Consider the following 21,911-nt stretch of genomic DNA (forward strand, 5'->3'; position numbering starts at 1 on the left):
CGGCTCAGGCACTCCGATAACCCTCCACTTCCACTTCCCCCCTGGTACCACGTCGTCCTGAACCAACTGCTTCTCTACTTGGCCTTGAACTTCTGTGCAGTAATCAAAAAGGCGGACTTAGTCCAGCATTTTCCGAGCTCTGCGTGGGATGTTACTCTTTGCTTCAAGTTTCATCTGATTATACGGGAAGGTGGGTAGGGGTGTGTGTGTGCAGCAGGAGATGATATTGCACAGAATACTGACTGGAGTGCTATCAAGTAAGATTTGATTATTAGTATCTGAATATGATTATTTCAGTTTGTGTTCCCTGTCGTCTTCTTTCCTTGGCTCGAGTTCAAGCACTCACAGAATATGTTTCAGAAGAGAATTTTTTCCAACTCAAAAACGGCCTAAGATAAACGCGTCCCTCTGCAAGAACATTTGACAAGATTGGCAAATTGAACCAAATGGGCTCCAGTCCTCTCTTATTTTGTCAAGTGACCTCTAAGAAAACAAGCGAAATTTTTGTGAAAAGGTACCAGAGCAGCTAAATGCTTTGTTCCCTGTTAGTGAATCATCAGGTTTGGAGAAATACTTTGTTCTGACCTTCTGTAGCCACGGATGTGAGACCATTTACCTGGATTTAGTGTCGACCTCAGAGCCTTTGGCTGCAGGTTACCATGACAACAAGCTCCACCCTGGTGAAGGAGGAGGCTCTCACCAAGGGAGAAACTCCAGCCAGACATGTTCTTTTGCTTTTTGGAAGGAAAGCTAACTCCATCAAGAATCTAAGCAGACACCCGAGGTAGGGGTCACAAGACTATCTTCCAGCATCATCGTGGGCTGGGACTGGAGAGCGGCTCTGGGAGCACCAGCTGAGCCACCCCATTTTACGGGTGAGGCAACTGAGGCCCAGCGTTGGGGGTCGCCAAATCTGGTCCCCAGTACAGTCCCTGGGAGGTGGAGGTGAAGTCCCTAATGAAGTTCAGTCGCAAATATGAACAGATATTTGATCAGAGGTGCAGAAGAATTGCTCACTGAGAAATTACACTCCATTATGTAAAAAGTCGCTGTGGGGTGTCAAATCTGTCTTGCATTCACGATGTGTGAGGATTGGATAAAGTGTTGAAGCTGGGCCACTGCCCTGTTTGGATTCTCTTCAAGGACTGTATTTGAGAACAAACCAAAAGTATAAAACTGGCTGAAAAAGAAAAAGGAATTGGGTGGTTGCCATCAGTTGATGGTGGCCTGCAAGCACTAATGAAGATCTCCTGCCTCACTCACCGCCCTCACAGCCCCGCTTCCCAGGCAGGGCTGTGGACCTCCTGACTTCGGACTTTCCTACCTCCCCTCCAACTGTGTTTCTTAAGCCACGTAGCCTCTAATTAACTGCTGTCATTGTAACTGACCCTGAGATTTTCACGTATTCTTCTCATTCTCATCACTTAGCAAAACAAGTCTCAGGGAGAGACAAAAGTTCAATGATTTGCCCAAGGTCACATACCTTGTAAGAAACAGAAACGAGTCTTGGGACTAGAAATCCAGTGCTGTCTCCACCAACTCTGCCACTCACCAAAAAATGTTACAGATTGCTAATTGGATGGTACAGTTTAATGCTAGAAATCATTAACAAGTGGAAATACCACAAAAATGCAACAGTAAGGACAATCCGTGAGTGAGGAAAATAACTGCTAAAAGCTAGGAGAGGGACCGAACCCTCAAACGAAGGCAAAAGTATGTAACTGCTGTTAGATCGTGAAGAGAGTAAAGCAGAGGCAAACGCCGAGATGAAGACAGAATTTTGTAAGGGAAAGACTTCACTTACAAAAGGCAAAACTAAATAAAATGCATACGTTTGAGATGGGCCTCTTCTAGAAAAAAAAATTACAACCCTCCACCATGTGATTGCAAGCAAGAGAAGAAACCCAGATTATCTTAGGCAAGTGGAGGAATGAACTGGCAGGCTGTCAAGGGCTAACAGAACCAATGAGAAGCTGGAGGAGAAGGCTTGGGACAACCAGGAAGACCCACGGCTGCTACTGAAGCAACAGAAACCATAGCTGAAGGCCAAGTGCTGCAAGCACAGGGTTTTCTTTGTTTCTGCTGCCACTGCTGTGTATCTGATTCTGAACTTTCCCTACATCTTTGTGCCCCTTGTTTAAGATTCAGTATCCCAGGATCAAGTGTCTAACCGTTTATTTAAACCTTAGTGTACCGGGGGCAGATAGAAGGAGGAGCTGTCCCCTTTGCCTTCTATAATTGGAGCACCAGCAGAAGGATGAGATGGCTATTGCCCTCCTACTGAAACCATGCCCGATGGGGATATATTAGTTGGGCAATACTAACTGCTGTCACAAACCCCAGGGTTTAATGGCTTAACACAACAGAAGTGTATTCACCAGGCACGTAACTGTCCAACACAGACATTCCTGGCTGGCAGTCAGCCTTCCCAGGATTATTCATGACCCAGGCTTCTCCTTCCATATTGTGGCTCCACCCTCCTCTCGGGCCTGAGAGTCCTTTGTATTCAGCTGGAGAACGGATCAAAACAATGAAGGTAAGCTTCTTGAGCAGACGTCACGTACATCACTACTGCTTCCATGCCATTGGTGAGAACCAGTCCTGTGGCCTCAACTACGCGTAAGGAGGCATGGGAAATGTAGTTTCTGGTAGGCTAACGCTTACAATCAATGATTCTACACTCTGCAAAAGGGGGTCCAAATCTTCTATGGACAAAAATGTGTCTCTATCGTGGGAGACCTCCCACAAAGAGAGATGGGGGCCGACAGAAACGGAGAGGGTAGGATGTGTGGCAGCCAAAAGCCAACATAAGTCTGTTACAAAACGTATTTCCAGACCCTGGTCAGGAAGGCTATATTTTAATTTAAATGGATTGGCTGTACCTCCTTTACTGGAGTTTATAACCCTTGGGGTTGGATGTTACCCTGCGAGGTCTACCTGCTGCCCAGGTTAGAAGTCCCCTCTGGCATTCCTGATGACAAAGCAGTATTCAACCTGTATTCCCAAACCTCCTCAGAAGCACTGTATCAACTGAGATGTTTCAAGCTATACATGATAGAAAACCCCAACTAAAAGTGAAAGCTGGAGCTAGAGGAGCTTTCCAGCATAGGGTGATCTGCAGCTTAATGCACACGTTCTTTCCACCTCTCTGCTCCGCCATCCACAGTGCTAGTTTCATCTTAAGGCTGGTTCCCCTCATGGCCACAAGATGGCTGCCAGTGAGAGTCAAAACTAATGAGTCCTGAGGCATATCCAGCAGTAAGGAGAGAAAATCTCTTCCCCAACCATGAGATACAGACCTTCCTTTAGGTCTGACTGGGTGATCTTAGGGTGTATATCGACCCCTGGACCAGTAAGAGCTATGAAGAGAATGCCAGGTACTGAATGGCTGTGACTAACAGGGATCTATCCCTGGACCTGGGGATAGGGTCCCTCTCCCATAACCACAAGATGATACTTCAACAAAATTGGGGTTCTATAGTCAAGAAGCCGGCGGGGGTGGGGGGGATTGGATACTGAGTGATGCATTGACAGCATCCACTAAAGATGGAGAAGGCTTTACCCGGTAAGAAAGGCCATCCACCTTGGAGCAGTGCTGGAAGGTTCTTCTTTATATTGAGCCCAAACCTTGCTCCTAGCTTTGCTCTCTGGAACTCCACAGCAGAAGTCTAAACCTTCCTTGTGACATACTTTCAAAACTTACAAGACAAATACTGTATATTCTTACACCAAAGTTTTCTCTTCTTTAGGCTAAACCCCCTTTTATCCTCCCCAATATATCGTTTCCCACCTCTTCACGACTCTTCTTTCTCATTTATGTACATGTTCCAGTTTGACAAAATCCCTCTTACAAGGTCATGTCCCAGAAAGAGCAGCAAAGCGACACCCTCCTTTGTTTTTCCTACAATCCCTCCACTAATACAGCCGAAGACCAGATATTGTAACTAAGGTAATGAAAGCTACTGTAACAGATAAACCCCCATATCTCGAGGCCTTTTTACACAACAGACGTTTATTTCTCACGCACATGGAGTCCTGGTTGCCAGGTAGCTCTCCTCCAAGCAGTGGTGACTCACGCCCCTTCCAACTTGTGGCTCTGTCGTAGTCAACACACAGCACCCAAGGTCACCCTTTCTCTCTGTATCAAACTAGAAGGGGCCAGGACGTAAAGGGTTGTGTGTGGGCAGCAGTTATAGGCCAGGAAACAGAGCACCTCACTTCCTGTTAGCTAGGACTCAGTCACATGGCCGCGCCTAGCCGCAAGGGAGGCTGGGAAATGGAGTCTAACGATTTCTGCCCCAGATATTTAGCCACTGGGCACCTGCATCCCACTGATGGTTTTTCTTGAGCTTGCTGTTGCCCGAACGCTACCAGATTTTATCTTAATGGGCTGCTGCTAAGATGGCCTCCCCGTCCTATAAGCACTAGAATTCCTCATTTGAACCTGGGGCAGGGCTCCTCTACAGGGCTCCCCCTCATTGCCCATTCGGGGCACTCTTTCTGCTCGCTGCTTCTACTACTTCTCTCCCCTTTCGGAAGGTCTCTTCGGGCACTGTATAACTAAGACCCACCTAGAGGAAAACAATTTCTAACTGAGTGCAATCAAATTTGTATAAGTCAAGCAAGGGTGCTGACCCGTTTCAAGGACATCAAGGGCCCGAGGGAGTTACTAATTAATACCTCCAGTGAAAATCATGTTAACATTGTCACTTTCTATATCCTTTTTGCCACCGTGGTTTTTTTTTTTTTTTAATTTACAAGTAGATTTCCAGATCCTCTGTCGGTTCACTCTTCTGTGTCTTAAGTGCCAGGCGAAAAAGAGGAAAAATTGTACGTCTGCCCCTGCTCTGCAATGCTGGGAATTTTGAAAATGAACTTCAAGTTGATGTTGCTTTCCTCGCTTTTTGAGGCTTTGTGGGCCAGAACATTTGCTCTGTGTATCTATTTCCAACTCATAATGCAAGACATGTAATTAGTGGTACCTCCGCCCCGTCCCCGGCAAGCTCAATCCGGCAGAGCCCATCCAAATGTACCACACAGACTCCTCTTCCATGGCAAACCAGGGCAGATGTTTCTTACTCCAAAGAACCATTTTCAAACAATTCTCCAGCCAAAGAATCATCACTGGGATGTCGCTAAATGGTATTTACTCTGGAGGAGCTCACATGAATTAATAGGGTTATTAAAAACTGGGCAAAGGGTTGTATGTGGCTAGAATTCTGTTACCATAAAGCTTCAAAGGAAATCGTACCATATAGGTCCAAAAAAAAAAATCTCTTAAAAGACCCCTTTGCAAAAGCCAGTGTGTGGTTCAACCTCATGCTGTCGCAATTTTTTTAGACCTGGAAGGAACCTACAGATTGACCCATGCATTCAAGGATTTACTGAGCATCAGCTGGGTTCCAGGCACTAGAGTGGGTGAGAGAGATGGAGGTGAGCCCCTGGCTAGAGAAGCTTCTAGGCCAGCAGGGAAGACAGACACAAATCAGCAATTTGATATTATAATAGAGAGATTAATGTAAAATTCAGCTGAAAGGTATTAGACCTGGATGAGGTCTCACAGATCATCAAATCCAGTCTTTGTCAGCCTTTTAGAACCAATACCCCCTTTTATATAAGAACAAAACTCTCTAGGCCACCGTTCGGGAAACTACAAAAATGCAGAATCTCAGGCTCCACCTAAGACCTACAGAATCAGAGTCTGTGTTTTAACACGACCCCGGGTGATTTGTATCTCCACTAAAATCTGAGACGCACTGCTGTGGCAGTCACTGCGGAGGACCTCACGCCGTATCTCGTCTGTCCACCTGAATTCATCAGCAGATGTGGTAGACGGTTTCCAACAGGCCAATAGCCTCGAGTGCCCGCACCTTAACTCCTTGCAAGCCTACCGGCGTTGATGCCACCGGCTAAACCCACAAGCAATGACGGACTGAAGCCAGCGGATAAATGCCCCATTCTCCCCATCCCTTTCTTTAAAAAAAATTTATTTATTTTATTTTTTGTTTTTTGGCCGCGCCGCACGGCATGTGGGATCCTACTTCCCCAAACCAGGCATCGAACCCACGCCCCCTGCATTGGAAGGGCAGAGTCTTAACCACTGGACCACCAGGGAAGTCCCCTCTCCCCATCCTTTAACCAGACAGTTGATTAACCCCCAGCTGGTATGGTCTGTCCAATGCTGCAAACATCTTACCAAAAAGAATTCCAAATAATCCTGAAAGATTCTGTCCCAAAGCTGGCTGGAGGATCACGCTGACTCTTATCAAGATCTACTTTGTTCAGGTGATTGTTTGGTTTTTTTCCCTGGCTCCTTGCCATTCCCCCACCTCCTAGCCATCTCCCATGACTTAGGATTACCCCAGGCATGGGAAAGTAGCGCCCAGTCATTTCTTGCAAACAGACTCCACCTGCTTCTCGCATACAGGTTCCCCCTGTTGCTTTGGGAATTCATCCAACAGTCTCTACCTTTCAAAGCTTTGAATCAGACACCCATCTGACCGAGGCTGGAATTTCAGGGCACTGCTTTCTTTATTTGGATTGGGTTTTAATCATAGCCTTGCCCTTCTCAAGTCACACTGACCATTGTCCCTCGGGGTCTCTAATTTACGTATTTTACTTACTCTTTCTAAGAGGCAGGCCTCCCCTGGATGATGAATGTTGATATTCTGCCACCTAGTGGAGGAACTGGAACTGCAGGGATGGAGCCTAAAGGCCGAAAAGAAGGAATCAATAATGTAACAACCACCATGTTCCTAATGAACGTTTATTATGTACAGACCACTCTAAAGATAGGAGCTCATTTAATCCTCATAACAACCATACGATGAAGACGTGCTCCTAATTTCACAGGCTTAAGAAAATTAAGCAACCTGCGATAGCGACACAGGGAAAGGACAAAATCGAATAAAAGAGCTCATTAACAAATGGGTTACAGCTCTGGGCAACTGAGGCTCAACTCTGCTGGGGATCCTTTGAGAAACCTTTGACGAACTCTCCCATCTTTGCATTTTCTTGTTCAGTAGCACCAAGCTACAAACTGTTACCAGGGAAAGAGCACGGGCTTTCACGAGACAGACCCGGATTTCAGTCTGAGCTCTGCCATTTCCTGGCTGAATGAACTTGAGAGGATCACTTGACGTGCCTGAGTCTGTTACCTCATCCGTCAATGGGAGCTGATACTATACCCTTAGGATTGCTGGGGTGATTGGACAAAATCATGTGTATAAAGGAGTCCACGGTGCCAGGCTTTGGGTGGCACTAGTTTATTTGGGAGGCGCAGACAAGACTGGCAGGGAAGCAGGGGAAGTAAAGCCAGGAAGGGAAGGCGGCCAATACAGGGCGCATTGCTAAGCTGGCTACCACGGTGGCCCGCTGGGATCTCACCCTGAAGGAAAGCCCTGGGAAACAGTGTGAGGCCCTCCGCTCAGAATTACCCCAAACAAGGACTGAGGGAACTGGTGTGTTTGTGGACCAATCCCTGAGAGTCATTTGTTGAGGGCCGCTCCATGCGTGCACGGAGTTGCGGACGCAGGCAGGTGGAAGGGCGCCAGAGCGCCCCGACGGGACCGTGGGCCCTAAGCAGTGCATCACAGCGCCTGCTCTCAGCAGCCAGCCTGTGCCAGGCACGGCCCTGCTCCCCTGCCCCTTCGCCATCCCATCCCCCTTCAGACTCTCTTCTGCCATTTTGCCGAATACAACGTGTGACGCACTTGCTATCCTCCTCTTCTGTCATCACGTTCTGCTTTAATCCTGATGCAACATTCTTTTTAATTTAATTTTTATACTGGAGTATAGTTGATTTACAGTGTTGTGTTAGGTGTACAGCAAAGTGACTCAGTCATACAAATACATACGTCCACTCTTTTTTAGATTCTTTTCCCATATAGGTCATTACAGAATACTGAGTAGCATCCCGTGTGCTGTACAGTAGGTCCTTGTGGATTCTCTACTTTATTCACTGATCCATCATTCTTAATCTCTTTTCTGCACTACGTTCCTCTCCCCTCCTCTCCCTCCCAACCTATATGACTACCCTCTTCGACTCACTGTCTTTTGCTCAGTTCCCTCACGTTTGAGCCATGATTCTTTGTTTCCCACTCTCTGGCGACCATCGACTTCTTTCCCAACTGTTCAGGAATCAGCCTTTGTGCTATTTCAGAAGCCCCTTCTCCCATGACTTATGTTAGCAAAAGCACCTCCATCTCTCTTGCCCCACGAAAGGGCAGGTTACCGTTCAAATTGACTATTAAGCAAAAGACCAGAGGCAGACACTGTGGATTGCTCGACCAATGGCCACTTGATCCCTTTCTTCTTACCAAGAACACACTGATATTTTTTTTAACCTTCCAGAAAAAGGCACGTCCTTCAGAGAGGTCAAAACCAAAGAAGTACTTTTGGGTCTAAGCCAATCAGGGCTGAGCCTTTCCCTTGCAAGTGACCAATTTAGACGCTGTCCGGTTGGGCACTGCTGGCTAAGGAGAACTGGGGAAGGCCCGGGGCAAGGTTTGCCTTGCTTGTGAAAAGGGATCTTTTTTCTTCTGCTTCTGGACATTGTTACCTGCACATAATACCCAGAATTGCCACAATCCTCTCAGAACCATGAAGAAAATACAAGAGAAAATGAAAGAAGTGAACTAGGGCCACCATATTGTTGAGCCACTGATTACACCAACCCTAGAGACGTCCTATAGGACTGTATGAGTCCATTTCAGTTGAGTTATCTGTTGCTTGCAACCAAAACCACACTGAAATGATATGATGAAGTCCTTAGGCTTTAGAAGTTAGTTTTTTAAAAAAAAACATACGAAAGAATGATTTTAATACACAGATGATCTGCTCACCAATGTTCTTAATGGCCCATATATTTGCACTGGGCTTGGCCACGTTCTCTAGCATAGTGTCATTATGCATGTAGTGTCTGTAAGGATCGGCCTGAACAGACCAGGAGCACATCTAAATGAGCCCATCTGGCCTTTAGTTAATACAACTCCTAAAGTCGGGTGGAAACTGAATTTTTCCCACGTGGAAGAGCAGGTGAACTAAATTAGATAATGTTTTGGGAAGTGTTCTCGATAAACCTGAGGTCGTCGTAGCTTACGAATCACTTGCAACAATAAGATTTCCTTTAAATAAGCAAGCTTATGGCAAATCCTTTTGGGCTCAGAGGAATTCTCCTTTAAAAGTATATATTCTCCCTGTGATGAGTGATTCCTTAAATTGGGGTTTGGCTTCAGGGAATCCGTGAATCCCATGAAATTAGAAGCAACATTCTGTGTCTATGTGTAAATGTGAATTTCTCTGAGGAGAAGATAACTAAGCTCTCAGTAGATTTTGAAAGGAGTTTATAACTACCCTCCTACCTCCAAAAAAAAAAAAAAAAAAAAGAGTTAAGAGCCACTGCTAATGTAGGTGTTTTCAAAGCCTGGACTTCCTTGAAGAAGCATATACTTGCACTTGAAGGCACTCTGACAGAGGGCTAATGGAGCATTTTGAGGAACCAATGTTCATATCCAATTTGTGAATTCTCAGATGTCACACCAGATGTCCTTATTTTCATGAGGGCCCTTAGGCCCTATGGGGAAAAATATGTGAAGGAGATTTTGGAACGAGCTGCCATGCCTCGCAATCTCAGGAGATGTGGGAGGCTATTACAGTGATGGCCCCCATTTTTTTTCTCTGTATGTCTCTATATCCATCCACCCCTTGGGTAGTCATCTCCAATACTAACTCTGAGTTTGGCCATGCGACTTGCTTTGGCCAAAGGAACAACAGCAATTATGACAGAAGCAGAGACTTGAAAAATACTCAAATACTGGCAATTTCCTTCTTTTTTACCCTTACTGGGGTCCCTGCCACCACCTCCATATGCAACAGCCTGAGTTAGCCTGATGGATGTTGAGAAACATACGATCCACTCACCCCCACCATCCCAGCCTACAGTCAGTCAATCCTCAGAAGCAGAACACATATCTGGGTGGCAGCTGACTGCAGGCACACGAGTGAGTCCTGTCGAGAGAGCAGTAGTACCACCCCGCTGAGCCCAGCCCGAACTACCAACCCTGTAAGCTGAGTAAATAGCTGACTGTTTTTAAGGCACTAAGTTTGGGGATGGTTTGTTATGCGGCAAAAGCCAACCGATACAGGAGGGAATACAATGGCTCTGTTTGCCAGGTACCAGCATCCCCTGTGGCCGTGCATGGTGGAGACAGCAGGGAAGAAGCCCAGACCTGCTGGAAGACCATGTTCCAAACCACGGGGAGGCTCCGTGACGGCCCCACAAGCCAGGCTGAGCAGGATAGATGGCCAGGGAGCAGAGGGGAAACAGGATCCGTACGCCGGGTCCTCACTGCCCTTGGCCTAGCTGCAATTATCTGGGCCCCAGAATAACTACTGGGCTCCCCCCTCCAGTCACTCTATCTCCCACCAAAGGAAGGCCTGCAAAGGTGAGGCTACAAAGTGGTTTTTAAGGGTTACTCAGGCCCATTTTTCCCCCATGCTTGGCACGATTTGAGAAAATGAGAATTATAAGAGATGAAGTAGGAGAAAAGAACATCAGGAGTTGAGTGTCAGAGAAGGAGAAAGGGAATCAAAAAACAAAGGAAAGAAAAAAATATGAGAGAAAAAACAGAAGAGAAAGAAGATGCCAAATATTACCCACACTCAGTCATAAAGAGCACGAAGGAAAACATGTGCTTATTACGTTCAGGTGTTTGCATGCCCAGTAAGCCATTTAACCTTCCCAACTGTCCTGGGGAAACTGAGGCTCACACAGGCCATGTCAGTTGCTCTAAGACTATAGTGCCCCAAAGTGGCAGGACCGGGACTTGAGTCAGTCCTCAGCCCACAAGGAAAAGCAGACTTGACGTGGACAATAACAACAGACCACACTTTTGGGCGCTTACTACGTGCCACACGCTATTCTCAGTGCTTTACACGGTTCACTCGTTTGACACTCAGAACAGCCAGGCACCAGGATTACCATCATCCCCAGTTCACAGATGAGGAGACAGGACACAGCTCACCCGCGATCACTGAGCTCGTAAGTGGTGAGGCTGCATCGCGAACCCACGGAGTCCGGCTTCAGAGTCTGCGCTTGGAGCAACTACACTGAAACGCCTATCAGTGCGCTACCAGATTCCAGCCCCACCGCGGCTGCCACCACTCTCGGGGCCTTGGAGTGGCCCAGCGGATGGGCTCACGGTACCGGGACAGGCCTCAGATGAGGACTGATCACAATGTAAAGATCTGTGAGGGCAGGAACTCCACGAGGAGATCAAGCAGAGCCCCCCCCCTCATTTTAGAGAGAAAGGCCTGGCTGCCTTGGGCTCTATCCGGAACCAAGCATCCCTCCTGGATAGAAACGCACGCAGCGCGGGATCTGAAGGACAGCCCAGTGCCCTGCACTTCATGGGAAACAGCCAGCAGTGGCGGCTTCTCATTTTGATGTCTGGGCCTTTGGAAGCTGGAAAGAGACTTTGCTGGAAGTTGTTTGAGGAAAGAATGAGGGTTTCCGGGGGAGGGGGGACGGAGATGAGAGCACAGAGAGGATACGGGAGAGACAGGTGCAGGGGAGGGGAGCCGGAAAAGAGAAGGCTGCTCCCCCGGGGGCATTTTTATATTACTGATTGCATGACTGGTACATTTAAGTCCCCCGGGAGCCACAGGTGTATCCCAGGTGCACCGAACACGAGTCTGGTTCAGAACTTGATTCCCCAGCCGTCTCCCACTGTCTAGATCTTAGATAATCACCCCAGGAGAAGAAAGGCTGGAAGATTCCACAGAGCAAAATGTAATTCAGAATCTGTTTAGCTTTTGAAGTTCCTCTAAAAGAAAATCAGTCGCCTTTGTCTCCCACCTCCACTGGCCCTTACCCTTTTCTGAGTTTCTTCTCGGTCACAGATACGCACAAGCACTTCAAGGCGAGACACACCAGCAATCAGCTCATTAAAAACAGAAAAGAGAAAAGAAGAAAGAAAAGGCTTCCATGATGGTGGCAGTGATCATTTCGCGGATATGAACCCAACTGAAATAAGGAGATGGTGGCTTTGGCAACCTGGGGGGTCTTTTGTGTGTTTTTCGCGGGAAATTTCTGGATCTCTGGGCTTCGGGGCATTTCAGCATCAAATCATCGACCCCCTTTCCACACAGGAGAGAAGAAAGGCAGTATGCAGGCCTTGATTCTCTCCTCTGTGGTTTGAGGTGTTTCTAGGGAGCGTGTGAACACTCCCGAGAACCCTAAGGCGTGTATTTACATTTCTGAGAGGGAAGTTAAAGGTAAGGAAAGAACACAAGGTTTCCAAAGGGAAAATTCCAGAAGAAGTAACCATGGAAACTGTTCCAAGGTCTTCAGAGTAGTGTCACATCGAGCTCAGCAAGCCCCATTAGTGGGAAATGAAACCCTGAAGCACAGAGGCTGAGCAAAGGAGTGAAATGAATCGAAAATGAATGAAGCAATTTTTAAAAGCCAGGTGACTCAAGTCTCAGGAAGCAGTGAAAATCAAGGTAGCGAAAATCATCGGCTTCTCTACACGGAAGATGCAAACACACGTATGCTCTCAGTAGCCCTTCCTCCTGGGGGCTGTATTCCAATCACATGCATACCCCTAGGCTTTTCAAATGTACCAGTGGCAAATTTCAAGACTTTACTTATTCTCATACATGTATTTATCAGTTCACTCTTTCGTTCAACAGATGTTATAAGGTATCTGATGCTACAATTACACATTCATTCATTCAATATTTATTGAGTACCTACTATGTGCCAGATAACTCTATTAGGTATGAGATATGATCGTAAACAAGACAGATATATCACCTGCCTTTACAGAGCCTGCCATCTAGCTTATGCTGTGCTCAGTAATATGAAGGATTCAGAGAAGCAAACGAGAGCGTTTGCTAACGTCAATGAAGCCACAGTTTCCTTAGGAGGAAGAAAGAAAACATAGGCACAGTAAGAATTAAATACTTACACAAGAGCTAGATTAGAATTCCAGGCAAGAACACAAGCAATGTCACAGGCAATATATTTCCATTTCCCCCTTTTATCCCTGCCCAAGCTCATCCCCAAGCTTGTCTCCAGCTATTTTATACACTCTGAAGTTCCTTTGTGAGGGGAATCCTTAATGAGGTATCTTGAAGGAAATCTACCCAATGCCTGTATACATTGCATTCATCCCTTAACCTGTATCTCCAGAGACAAATTTGCTTGTAGGTGAACTCCCAAATCCACCTGATGGAGGGGTAGAGGGAGAAGAAATATATCTTTAAGACCTGCTACTTTGAGGGCATCATAAATGACTGGTCCACTTTGAATTATGTTCCTGAATCAGCTCTCAGCCTTTAGGAACTCCCCATGGTGTCTTCACTTTCACCTCTGAAGTTGGACCAGTACTAGGCAAACCTGCAGAATTCAAAATAAAACCTCAGCTTCCTGCCTTCTAGAAGACCAGGAAAACGTGTGGGTCTTACGAGAAGAGAAAAAGTGGATATGATCATCAACCTTGACCGTGGATCTCACACTGATGACCATGTGATAACGGCTCAGAGTCAGGCCCCCGGGGAAGGCAGCCCTGCCTCCTTCCTCTCACTGGGCATCAGGCATGGCCCCCTCCCCCTCCTTTTTTTAAGTAAATAAATTTATTCATTTATTTATTTTTGGCCGTGTTGGGTCTTCATTGCTGCACGCAGGTTTTCTCTAGTTGCAGCAAGCGGGGGCTACTCTTCGTTGCTGTGAGCGGGCTTCTCATTGCGGTGGCTTCTCTTGTTGCGGAGCACGGGCTCGAGGCACGCAGGCTTCAGTAGTTGTGGCACATGGACTCACTAGTTGTGGCTCGTGAGCTCTTGAGCACAGGCTCAGTAGTTGTGGCGCACGGGCTTAGTTGCTCCGCGGCATGTGGAATCTTCCCGGACCAGGGATCAAACCCGTGTCCCCTGCATTGGCAGTTGGATTCTTAACCACTGAGCCACCAGGGAAGCCCCCCTTGCCCCTTTTTGAATGACACAGACGACTGATCCATCATTTGGGAAGATCACTGTGCTTATTTCAAGAAAGTGACCACTGGCTTGTAAAAGTGAGACCTGTTTGAATCTTTGGCTGTTTAACTCTCGAGATGGGCTGGTGGAAAAAACTACATGATAGGTGAGGGGAGGATTATTATTTGGGGAGGGAATATTACCATGGAGTGTGTTCCCTTTCTCTTCTGTCTCTAGTTTACTTATCACTGGCAGAGAAACAGAACTTGGTGGACAAAGCAAAACCATGCTCCTGGGCTATCGTGGATCCAAGGATGGCTAAACTTGAAGAGAGTCAGGTTGGAGGGCAAGTCCCAAGAGTCTAGGGCAAGGCCAACTGATGGACTCTTGTCAGGCAAAACTGTGGCGGTCTGGATGAAGAGAGAATGCCGATTCTGGTTCATTTTAATTTCCTTCCGTTTCTCCATGAATCAAAATCATTTTCACTTCATTGAGTTTTGATGGTAATCGGGTGAGGAACTACTCATTTGTCAACATTTTCTAATTAGCATGGAAAGAAAAGGAGTCTTCAACTTCGCGTAGCTCTTTGCCTTCCTCTAAGGCAGAGGTCATACATTTTTGCAGTTGGCTACTCTCACCATGGTTTTTGTTTTTGTTTTTTATTTTACTTGGTAGAGGGAAGACAGGAAGTGAGGTCTCCAGTTCTGACCCAGGCTCACTACTTTATACCTGGCCTAACTCTTACCACTCAAAGTTGAGAGCTGAAAATAACCATCACGTATTAGCTTGCTATTCTGTGGGTCAGTGATTTGGCCTGGGATTTGCTGGACAGTTCTCCTGGTGGTCTCATCTGGACTTATGTGTACAGCTGCCATCAGCTAGAGGACTGACTGGAGGCTGGCTGGTCTAGGGTGGCCTTATTCACATGTCTGGTGGTTGGTGCTGGCTGTTGGTTGGGACCATGTGGGTAACTGGGCCACACATCTTTGGCAGGCCAGCCCCAGTTTATTCAGATGATACAGTTCTCAGCGTTCCTAGGAGCATCAAGAGAGGACGAGCCCAGTGCAGAAGCACTTCTCAAGTTTCTGCTTCCACCATGTTTTTCAAATACCCTGCGGGTTAAAGTAAGTCACACGGTCAAGTCCAGATTCAAGGGGTGGAAAAGCAGACTCCATACCTGGATGGGAATTGTTACAAAGTCACACTGCAAAGGGACGGGGTGCATGCAAGAGAGGACACAGTTACTGTGGCCACTTCTGCAAACCATCTCCCAGAGCCCTGCTGCCGTTTGAGATAGCAGCCCATGCAAGGCATCTCTCTTGCCTCTGGCTGGCAGTGTAACAGGCTTGGTCGGACTCCGTGTTTCATGTTTTTCCTCTGGAAAAATGAAACGGTTTGGAGGAGACAAAGGAAAAGATGTGAAGTGCTTCAAGTTGCCAGAGGGTATTGTTTCAATTACATTTCCATATCTCTACAAGAACAAAATCACACACATATGTATATCTGATATGTATGTATATACATAGAGAAATTATGTATACACACATACATGCTGCATTCCTGTGACAACTACGCATGCTACTGCAGAGTCTGGGCACCTCTTTTTTTGTATGTGAAAGCAGTGCTGATAATGTCTATCGAATAAATAAATAGTCCCAACCTTGACTTATTCATCTGAGAGAAACAGAAAGTTTCCACATCAATCTGTAAGCTGATTCATATAATCCCCTATAAAATACACGCACACACACGCACACACACACACATTCTATTTTCAAGCTAAATAATAAGTATCTAGAAATGATAAGATTTTCTTTTCACTTTCTTCCTTTTATGACAACATGTGTCGATCCACCCTGTTATTCTGTGTAAGGAGCATATGCCAAAGGTCACAAAAACAACGTGGTGTGAGTGGAAGAGGTATCATATAATTTATCTAGGTAGGAATACTATACATACTATATATATTTTTAAAATATATTTAACCTACAAGGAGATAATAACATAATGGTTGAACATATATTTCAACTGTTTAATCAACTTCATCATAGAAAGCAAACCCAGGGATTATAAAGACCCTATATCATATATCGGTCAGGGTTTGGTCAGGAAATCAGAAACCACTCTAGGTACTCTGAGAAGAAAAAGATTTCATGCATAAAATTAAATGCTTACAAATCCTGAGAAAGAAAAATGGAGCTGGAGGAATCAGGCTCCCTGACTTCAGACTATACTACAAAGCTACAGTCATCAAAACAGTATGGTACTGGCACAAAAATAGAACTGTAGATCAATGGAACAGGCTAGAAGTCCAGAAATAAACACACGCACCTATGGTCAATCAATCTATGACAAAGGAGGCAAGACTATACAATGGTGGAAAGACAGTCTCTTCAACAAAGGTGCTGGGAAAACTGGACAGCTACATGTAAAAAACTGAAATTAGATCATTCTTTAACACCATACACAAAAATAAGCTCAAAATGGATTAAAGACCTAAATGTAAGACCGGACACTATAAAACTCCTAGAGGAAAACACAGGCAGAACACTCTGACATAAATCACAGCAATATCTTTTCTGATCTGTCTCCCAGAGTAATGAAGACAAAAACTCAGATAAACAAATGGGACCTAATTAAACTCAAAAGCTTTTGCACAGCAAAGGAAACCATAAACAACATGAAAAGACAACCCACAGACCAGAAGAAAATATTTGCAAATGATGTGACCAACAAGGGATTAGTCTCCAAAATTTACAAAACAGCCATCATCAAAAAATCCACAAACAATAAATGCTGGAGAGGGTGTGAAGAGAAGGGAACCCTCCTGCACTGTTGGTGGGAATGTAAATTTGTACAGCCACTATGGAGAACAGTATGGAGGTTCCTTAAAAAACTAAAAATAGAGCTACCATATGACCCTGCAATCCCACTCCTGGGCATACATCCGGAGAAAAACATGGTCCAAGAGGATACACGCACCCCAATGTTCACTGCAGCACTATTTACAATAGCCAGGACATGGAAGCAACCTAAATGCCCATCGACAGAGAAATGGATAAAGAAGATGTGGTACATATATACAATGGAATATTACTCAGCCATAAAAAGGAATGAAATAATGCCATTTGCAGCAACATGGATGGACCTAGAGATTGTCAGACTGAGTGAAGTAAGTCAGAGAAAGAGAAATATCATATGATATTGCTTATATGCAGAATCTAAAAAGAAATGATACAAATGAATGTATTGACAAAAAAGAAACGGACTCACAGACTTAGAGAATGAACTTATGGTTACCGGGGGGAAGGGTGGAGGGAAGGGATAGTTAGGGAGTTTGGGATTGACAGGTACACACTGCTATATTTAAAAAGGATAACCAACAAGGACCTACTGTGTAGCGCACGGAACTCTGCTCAATGTTATGTGGCAGCCTAGATGGGAGGGGAGTCTGGGGGAGAATGGATACATGTATATGTATGGCTGAGTCACTTTGCTGTGCACCTGAAACTATCACATTGTTAATCAGCTATACTCCAATATAAAATAAAAAGTTAAAAAATATTAAATGCTTACAAAACCATTGGAAGGGCTCAGGAAATGACGGTAAGGAAAAGCTGTCCCTAGCTTTCAAGAAATCAGGAACTCGGACTTCCCTGGTGGCGCAGTGGTTAAGAATCCGCCTGCCAATGCAGGAGACACGGTTTCCAGCCCTGGTCCGGGAAGATCCCACATGCCTCGGAGCAACTAAGCCCGTGCGCCACAACTCCTGAAGCCCGTGCACCCTAGAGCCCGTGCTCCGCAACAAGAGAAGCCACCGCAATAAGAAGCCCACACACCACAACGAAGAGTAGCCCCAGCTCACCACAGCTAGAGAAAGCCCGCGCGCAGCAACAGAGACCCAACGCAGCCATAAATAAATAAATAAATAAATAAATTTTAAAAAAAGAGAAATCAGGAACTTGCAAAAATTGTAGAAAGCTGCCATTCATGGTCTCCGCGACAGACACACTGAAATGGGTAATTTACAAGAGAATATCTAGAAGCTGCTGGAAAACCTCACATCTATTGTCTGGCAAAGCCCACACGATTCCTATTGCAATTCTAATGACTTCTGCTTCTCTTCTGCTTTCCAAATCTTGCAAAGGTCCCTATCATTGGAGGACTCTATTCTGAAAGCTGGCTGGCAAGGGTTTCTAGGAGATGTAGCTACTAGGCTTCTAGCCCTTCTAGCCCTTTATATGGGAGACCATATAAAGAAATGGGGATGAATACTTGTCAAAATAAAACCATTCAGCACAGACCGCCAAGTCCTCTTAACCTTACAGCACCCACTGTTCTTAAGACTGCAACCCCATATCGTATGGATATATTGTAACAAAATGCAATCAGTCTACACATACTAGTTTTGTGCCCTTTTTTTCTGACTTTACTGATGTAGCCATATAACTCTCAAAACCCATAAATTGATCATTTTCATGGTAGTAATATATTTCTTTTATTTAATATATTTAAGCACCTTTGAGTTCTCACGCAAGTGGATTTCTAATATTTTTTCCTCTGCTATAAGAAGTTAGTTTACACAAATATCTACTTTCCCTCTTTTTGAGTTAATTTCTTAAGTGTCATTCCCCAAATGAATTAATGGGTCAAAGTGCATAATCAGTTCCTTAAAAGATACTGTCTTGTTAAAGGTAATGTGGAATAGTAAATAGTATAAATAAACATTATGCAGTGTAATCTTACACCGTATGGCATTAATCAGTCTGTGACTAGCTTTTATTTTCCTCTGGGTATACAAGGGATTAAAAAGTATAGCTTCACACTAAGACATCTGGCTTCAAAACCATTTAAGTCACAAAGATGTGTGTGTGTGTGTGTGTGTGTGTGTGTGTGTGGCTTTCTCACCATTCTTCCCTGAGGCGTACAATCGTACTCTCAGAATTTTTGGCTAATCCCTCCAAAAAAGTCCCCCTGTCAAATTTTTGATTACTCCTATCCTTCCATCATTTATCCAGTGTAACCCCATGTTGAACTCTCTATCATGGAATGGGAAGGGTCCCTGGACAGTACAGGCTATATCTCAGGGGTCCTGAGAGGCCTTGGGAGTCAGCCCACACTCCAGAACTGCTCTCTGCCTGAAAGCAGGCCAGCTCTCCCTGCTCCAACACTTCTAGGGAGAGTGATTAGGTCACCGCCACACCTCAACTTTTACATGGAGCTCTCTCCTTCAACTCTTGACTTCTTCGACCACTCCCCTGCATTGCCCTCTCCCAGCCCCTCAGAAGGTCAAGACTGTGGCCATGATTCGAAGCTATGCTTGAAGGCCACCTCCTCTAAGAGGCCTCTCTGATATCCCAAATAAAAGAGATCTCACTGCACAACTGCCATGATACCTCATCTATACTAGTTCTGATACAACTTTCGTTTTTTTTCTCATTTGTGAAGTGATTCATGCTCGTCGTAGAAGAGTTGAGAAATATGGAAAAGATTAAAGAAAAAAAATCACTCAATCCCACAACACACAGAGATAATCATTGTTAACATTTTCCTGTGTTATCCCTTTGGCCTTTTCAATGATTTTTTTTAAACATAATTGAGAGCATACCGTGGATATAGTTTTTTTTAACCTAACATTTTATCATGAACATATTTTCATGTCGTTAACTTTCTGATGTCTCATTTCAACAGGAACATAAATTCTATTGTGCAGATGTACCGTAATTGACTTATGCTCAGTTGTTCCGTATTTGTGTAGTTTCCACTTTTATACTATTATACATAATGCTGCGATAAACATCCTTAATCATAAATCTTTGTGTACATGTCTATTTCCTCAAGATGTGTTTCTAGAAGTGGGAGTATTGTAGTGAATGAAATAATGCTTTTATTTAAGAAGTAGACAAAATTAAGGATCCTCTTCCCAGAATAATGCAATCAAACACAGCCACACTTTTGCATACGCTTTCTGGATTTCCTAGGAGTCCAAGGGTCCCTAAGTTAAATATATGTGAATGAGTAGGTCAAGAGAGATGAAAAAAGTTAAGGATACGATAAATAGTCCTAATTTTTTCCCAGAAACATCTATCTGTCCCACTTCTACGGTCCAGATAATACTTTATACCTTCTACCATTGTCATTCATGTCTTATCACCCTGCTAGACTGCAAGCTCTTTGAGAGAAGGGTCATCTCTGATTTGCCTCTAAATTTTCCACAGGACTGAGAAAAGTGCCTAACCCACAATGGATGTTCAGTAAAGGGTCATCGAATCGATAACTCAATTTCAAAGTCAGAAAGGAAAAGAAAGTTCCAAGTTTGATCATGTGGAAAGTGATTTGGGATATGCTTCATACCCATGACAAATGACACCAAGAGACGGTCGCTGGAGCCGTCACCAAGGCTGGTAAGCAGAACGGGCAATGCTGCAAATAGATCTTCAGATTTCAGTGCAAGGGCCAAATGCTGCATTTCTGCAGCGTGGACGGTGGCTATTGCCTGTCTCTCGGATACAGAGGACCCTGCACCAGAACCTGGCCATCAATTACGTGCCAGTGAAATATTTCTAAGAACCATAATGACCTATTAACTCCGGGATTAAAATTATATGTAAGTCATATTACCAACCTCCGTTAACTCCTTGCACAGTGCCCATTTTCCAAGCAATGTGGAAGGGACATCTTGTGGCAGACACGCTTAGGGGCCTATCCCACTGCCACCCCCCACCCTTCTCAGTGAGAAGACACTCGCTCTAATTTGGTTTGGGTGGGCAACGTGCCCAGGCCTAAAGGGCGACTATGATAAATGAGAAACCAGTCATGCTAATTCCATCCCCCTCCTTTCCAGGTACTGATCTACCTCACATAACGACTGTTCAGTTAATGACGTTTTGCCATAACGGCTCTTGAAAAGTTGTACCACTTTGTGAACAATGACTCCCTCTTTTCCCCAACAGACTGACTTTTTCCACCTCAAAACACACTAAACAAATATGCTATAAGAAGTGATATGACATCATCGAGGTCTCAGCCTGAGTCCCGCTCACCAATTTTACTCAACATGCAGTTACTTGTCAGAGCACACCGTATGGAATGAATTTGGACTGAGCCTCATGTTTGAATGAGCCCAAAATGTTCTGCTTTGCGTATGGATACCAAACGAGAGGGAGGAAGAGGTGTCATCTCCATCTCTTCAGTCTTCGTGCGTGTGCAATTTCACAAGCTTCAAAGCACTCTCGTGTTTACCTTTTATTTTGTCCTAAAGATAATTTCTAGGCTGTAACTTTATACTGAAGTGCACCGAGAGTGCAAAGTAACCAAGAACTCCCTCTCTAAAAGCTGGAAAGCTGGCGAGACAATGGTGGAGACAAAAGAATTCACCTTCCAAAGAACGACTGCTCCAGTCTCTCCACCACCATCCCTACCAAGCCTACTTTTTCTACATTATAGTTTGTGTACAAACTGCAGTTATTTACTTTCAAATTGTTCTCCATTTCTTATGAAAACTTGTTTTCACTGTTCACTCAATATATTTTCTTACCTGTGAAAATTATCAGGGTATCTTTGATTGGGACAGACCAGGTTATCATTTTTCCCACAGAAATTAATGGAATTTTTTAAAAAATGAATAGCTTTCCACTCAGTGGCAGGGCTTTCAAGAATGAATGAAAGTTGCAAAGTGAGAGACTAGGGTACTTACTTCTTAGCCCACCTTGCAGCTAAGGATGGAAATGAGAGTAAATTCTGGTCAAAGCGAGGGAAAGTCTCCTGGGGGTAGAGGGGATGGGGGCCTGGGAAAGATTCTTCTCCGCGTTACAAGGAGAACACTTTTCTCCCATCCCCGTCCTCCTTCCCTGAATTTTAAAGTATTTCAAAGACTGATTTGACTAGAGCTATGGCAACCTTCATGTGAACTTGAGGAAGAAAAGCAACAACAGAAT

The sequence above is a fragment of the Pseudorca crassidens genome, chromosome X (assembly GCF_039906515.1).
Source record: "Pseudorca crassidens isolate mPseCra1 chromosome X, mPseCra1.hap1, whole genome shotgun sequence".
Classification (NCBI taxonomy): domain Eukaryota; kingdom Metazoa; phylum Chordata; class Mammalia; order Artiodactyla; family Delphinidae; genus Pseudorca; species Pseudorca crassidens.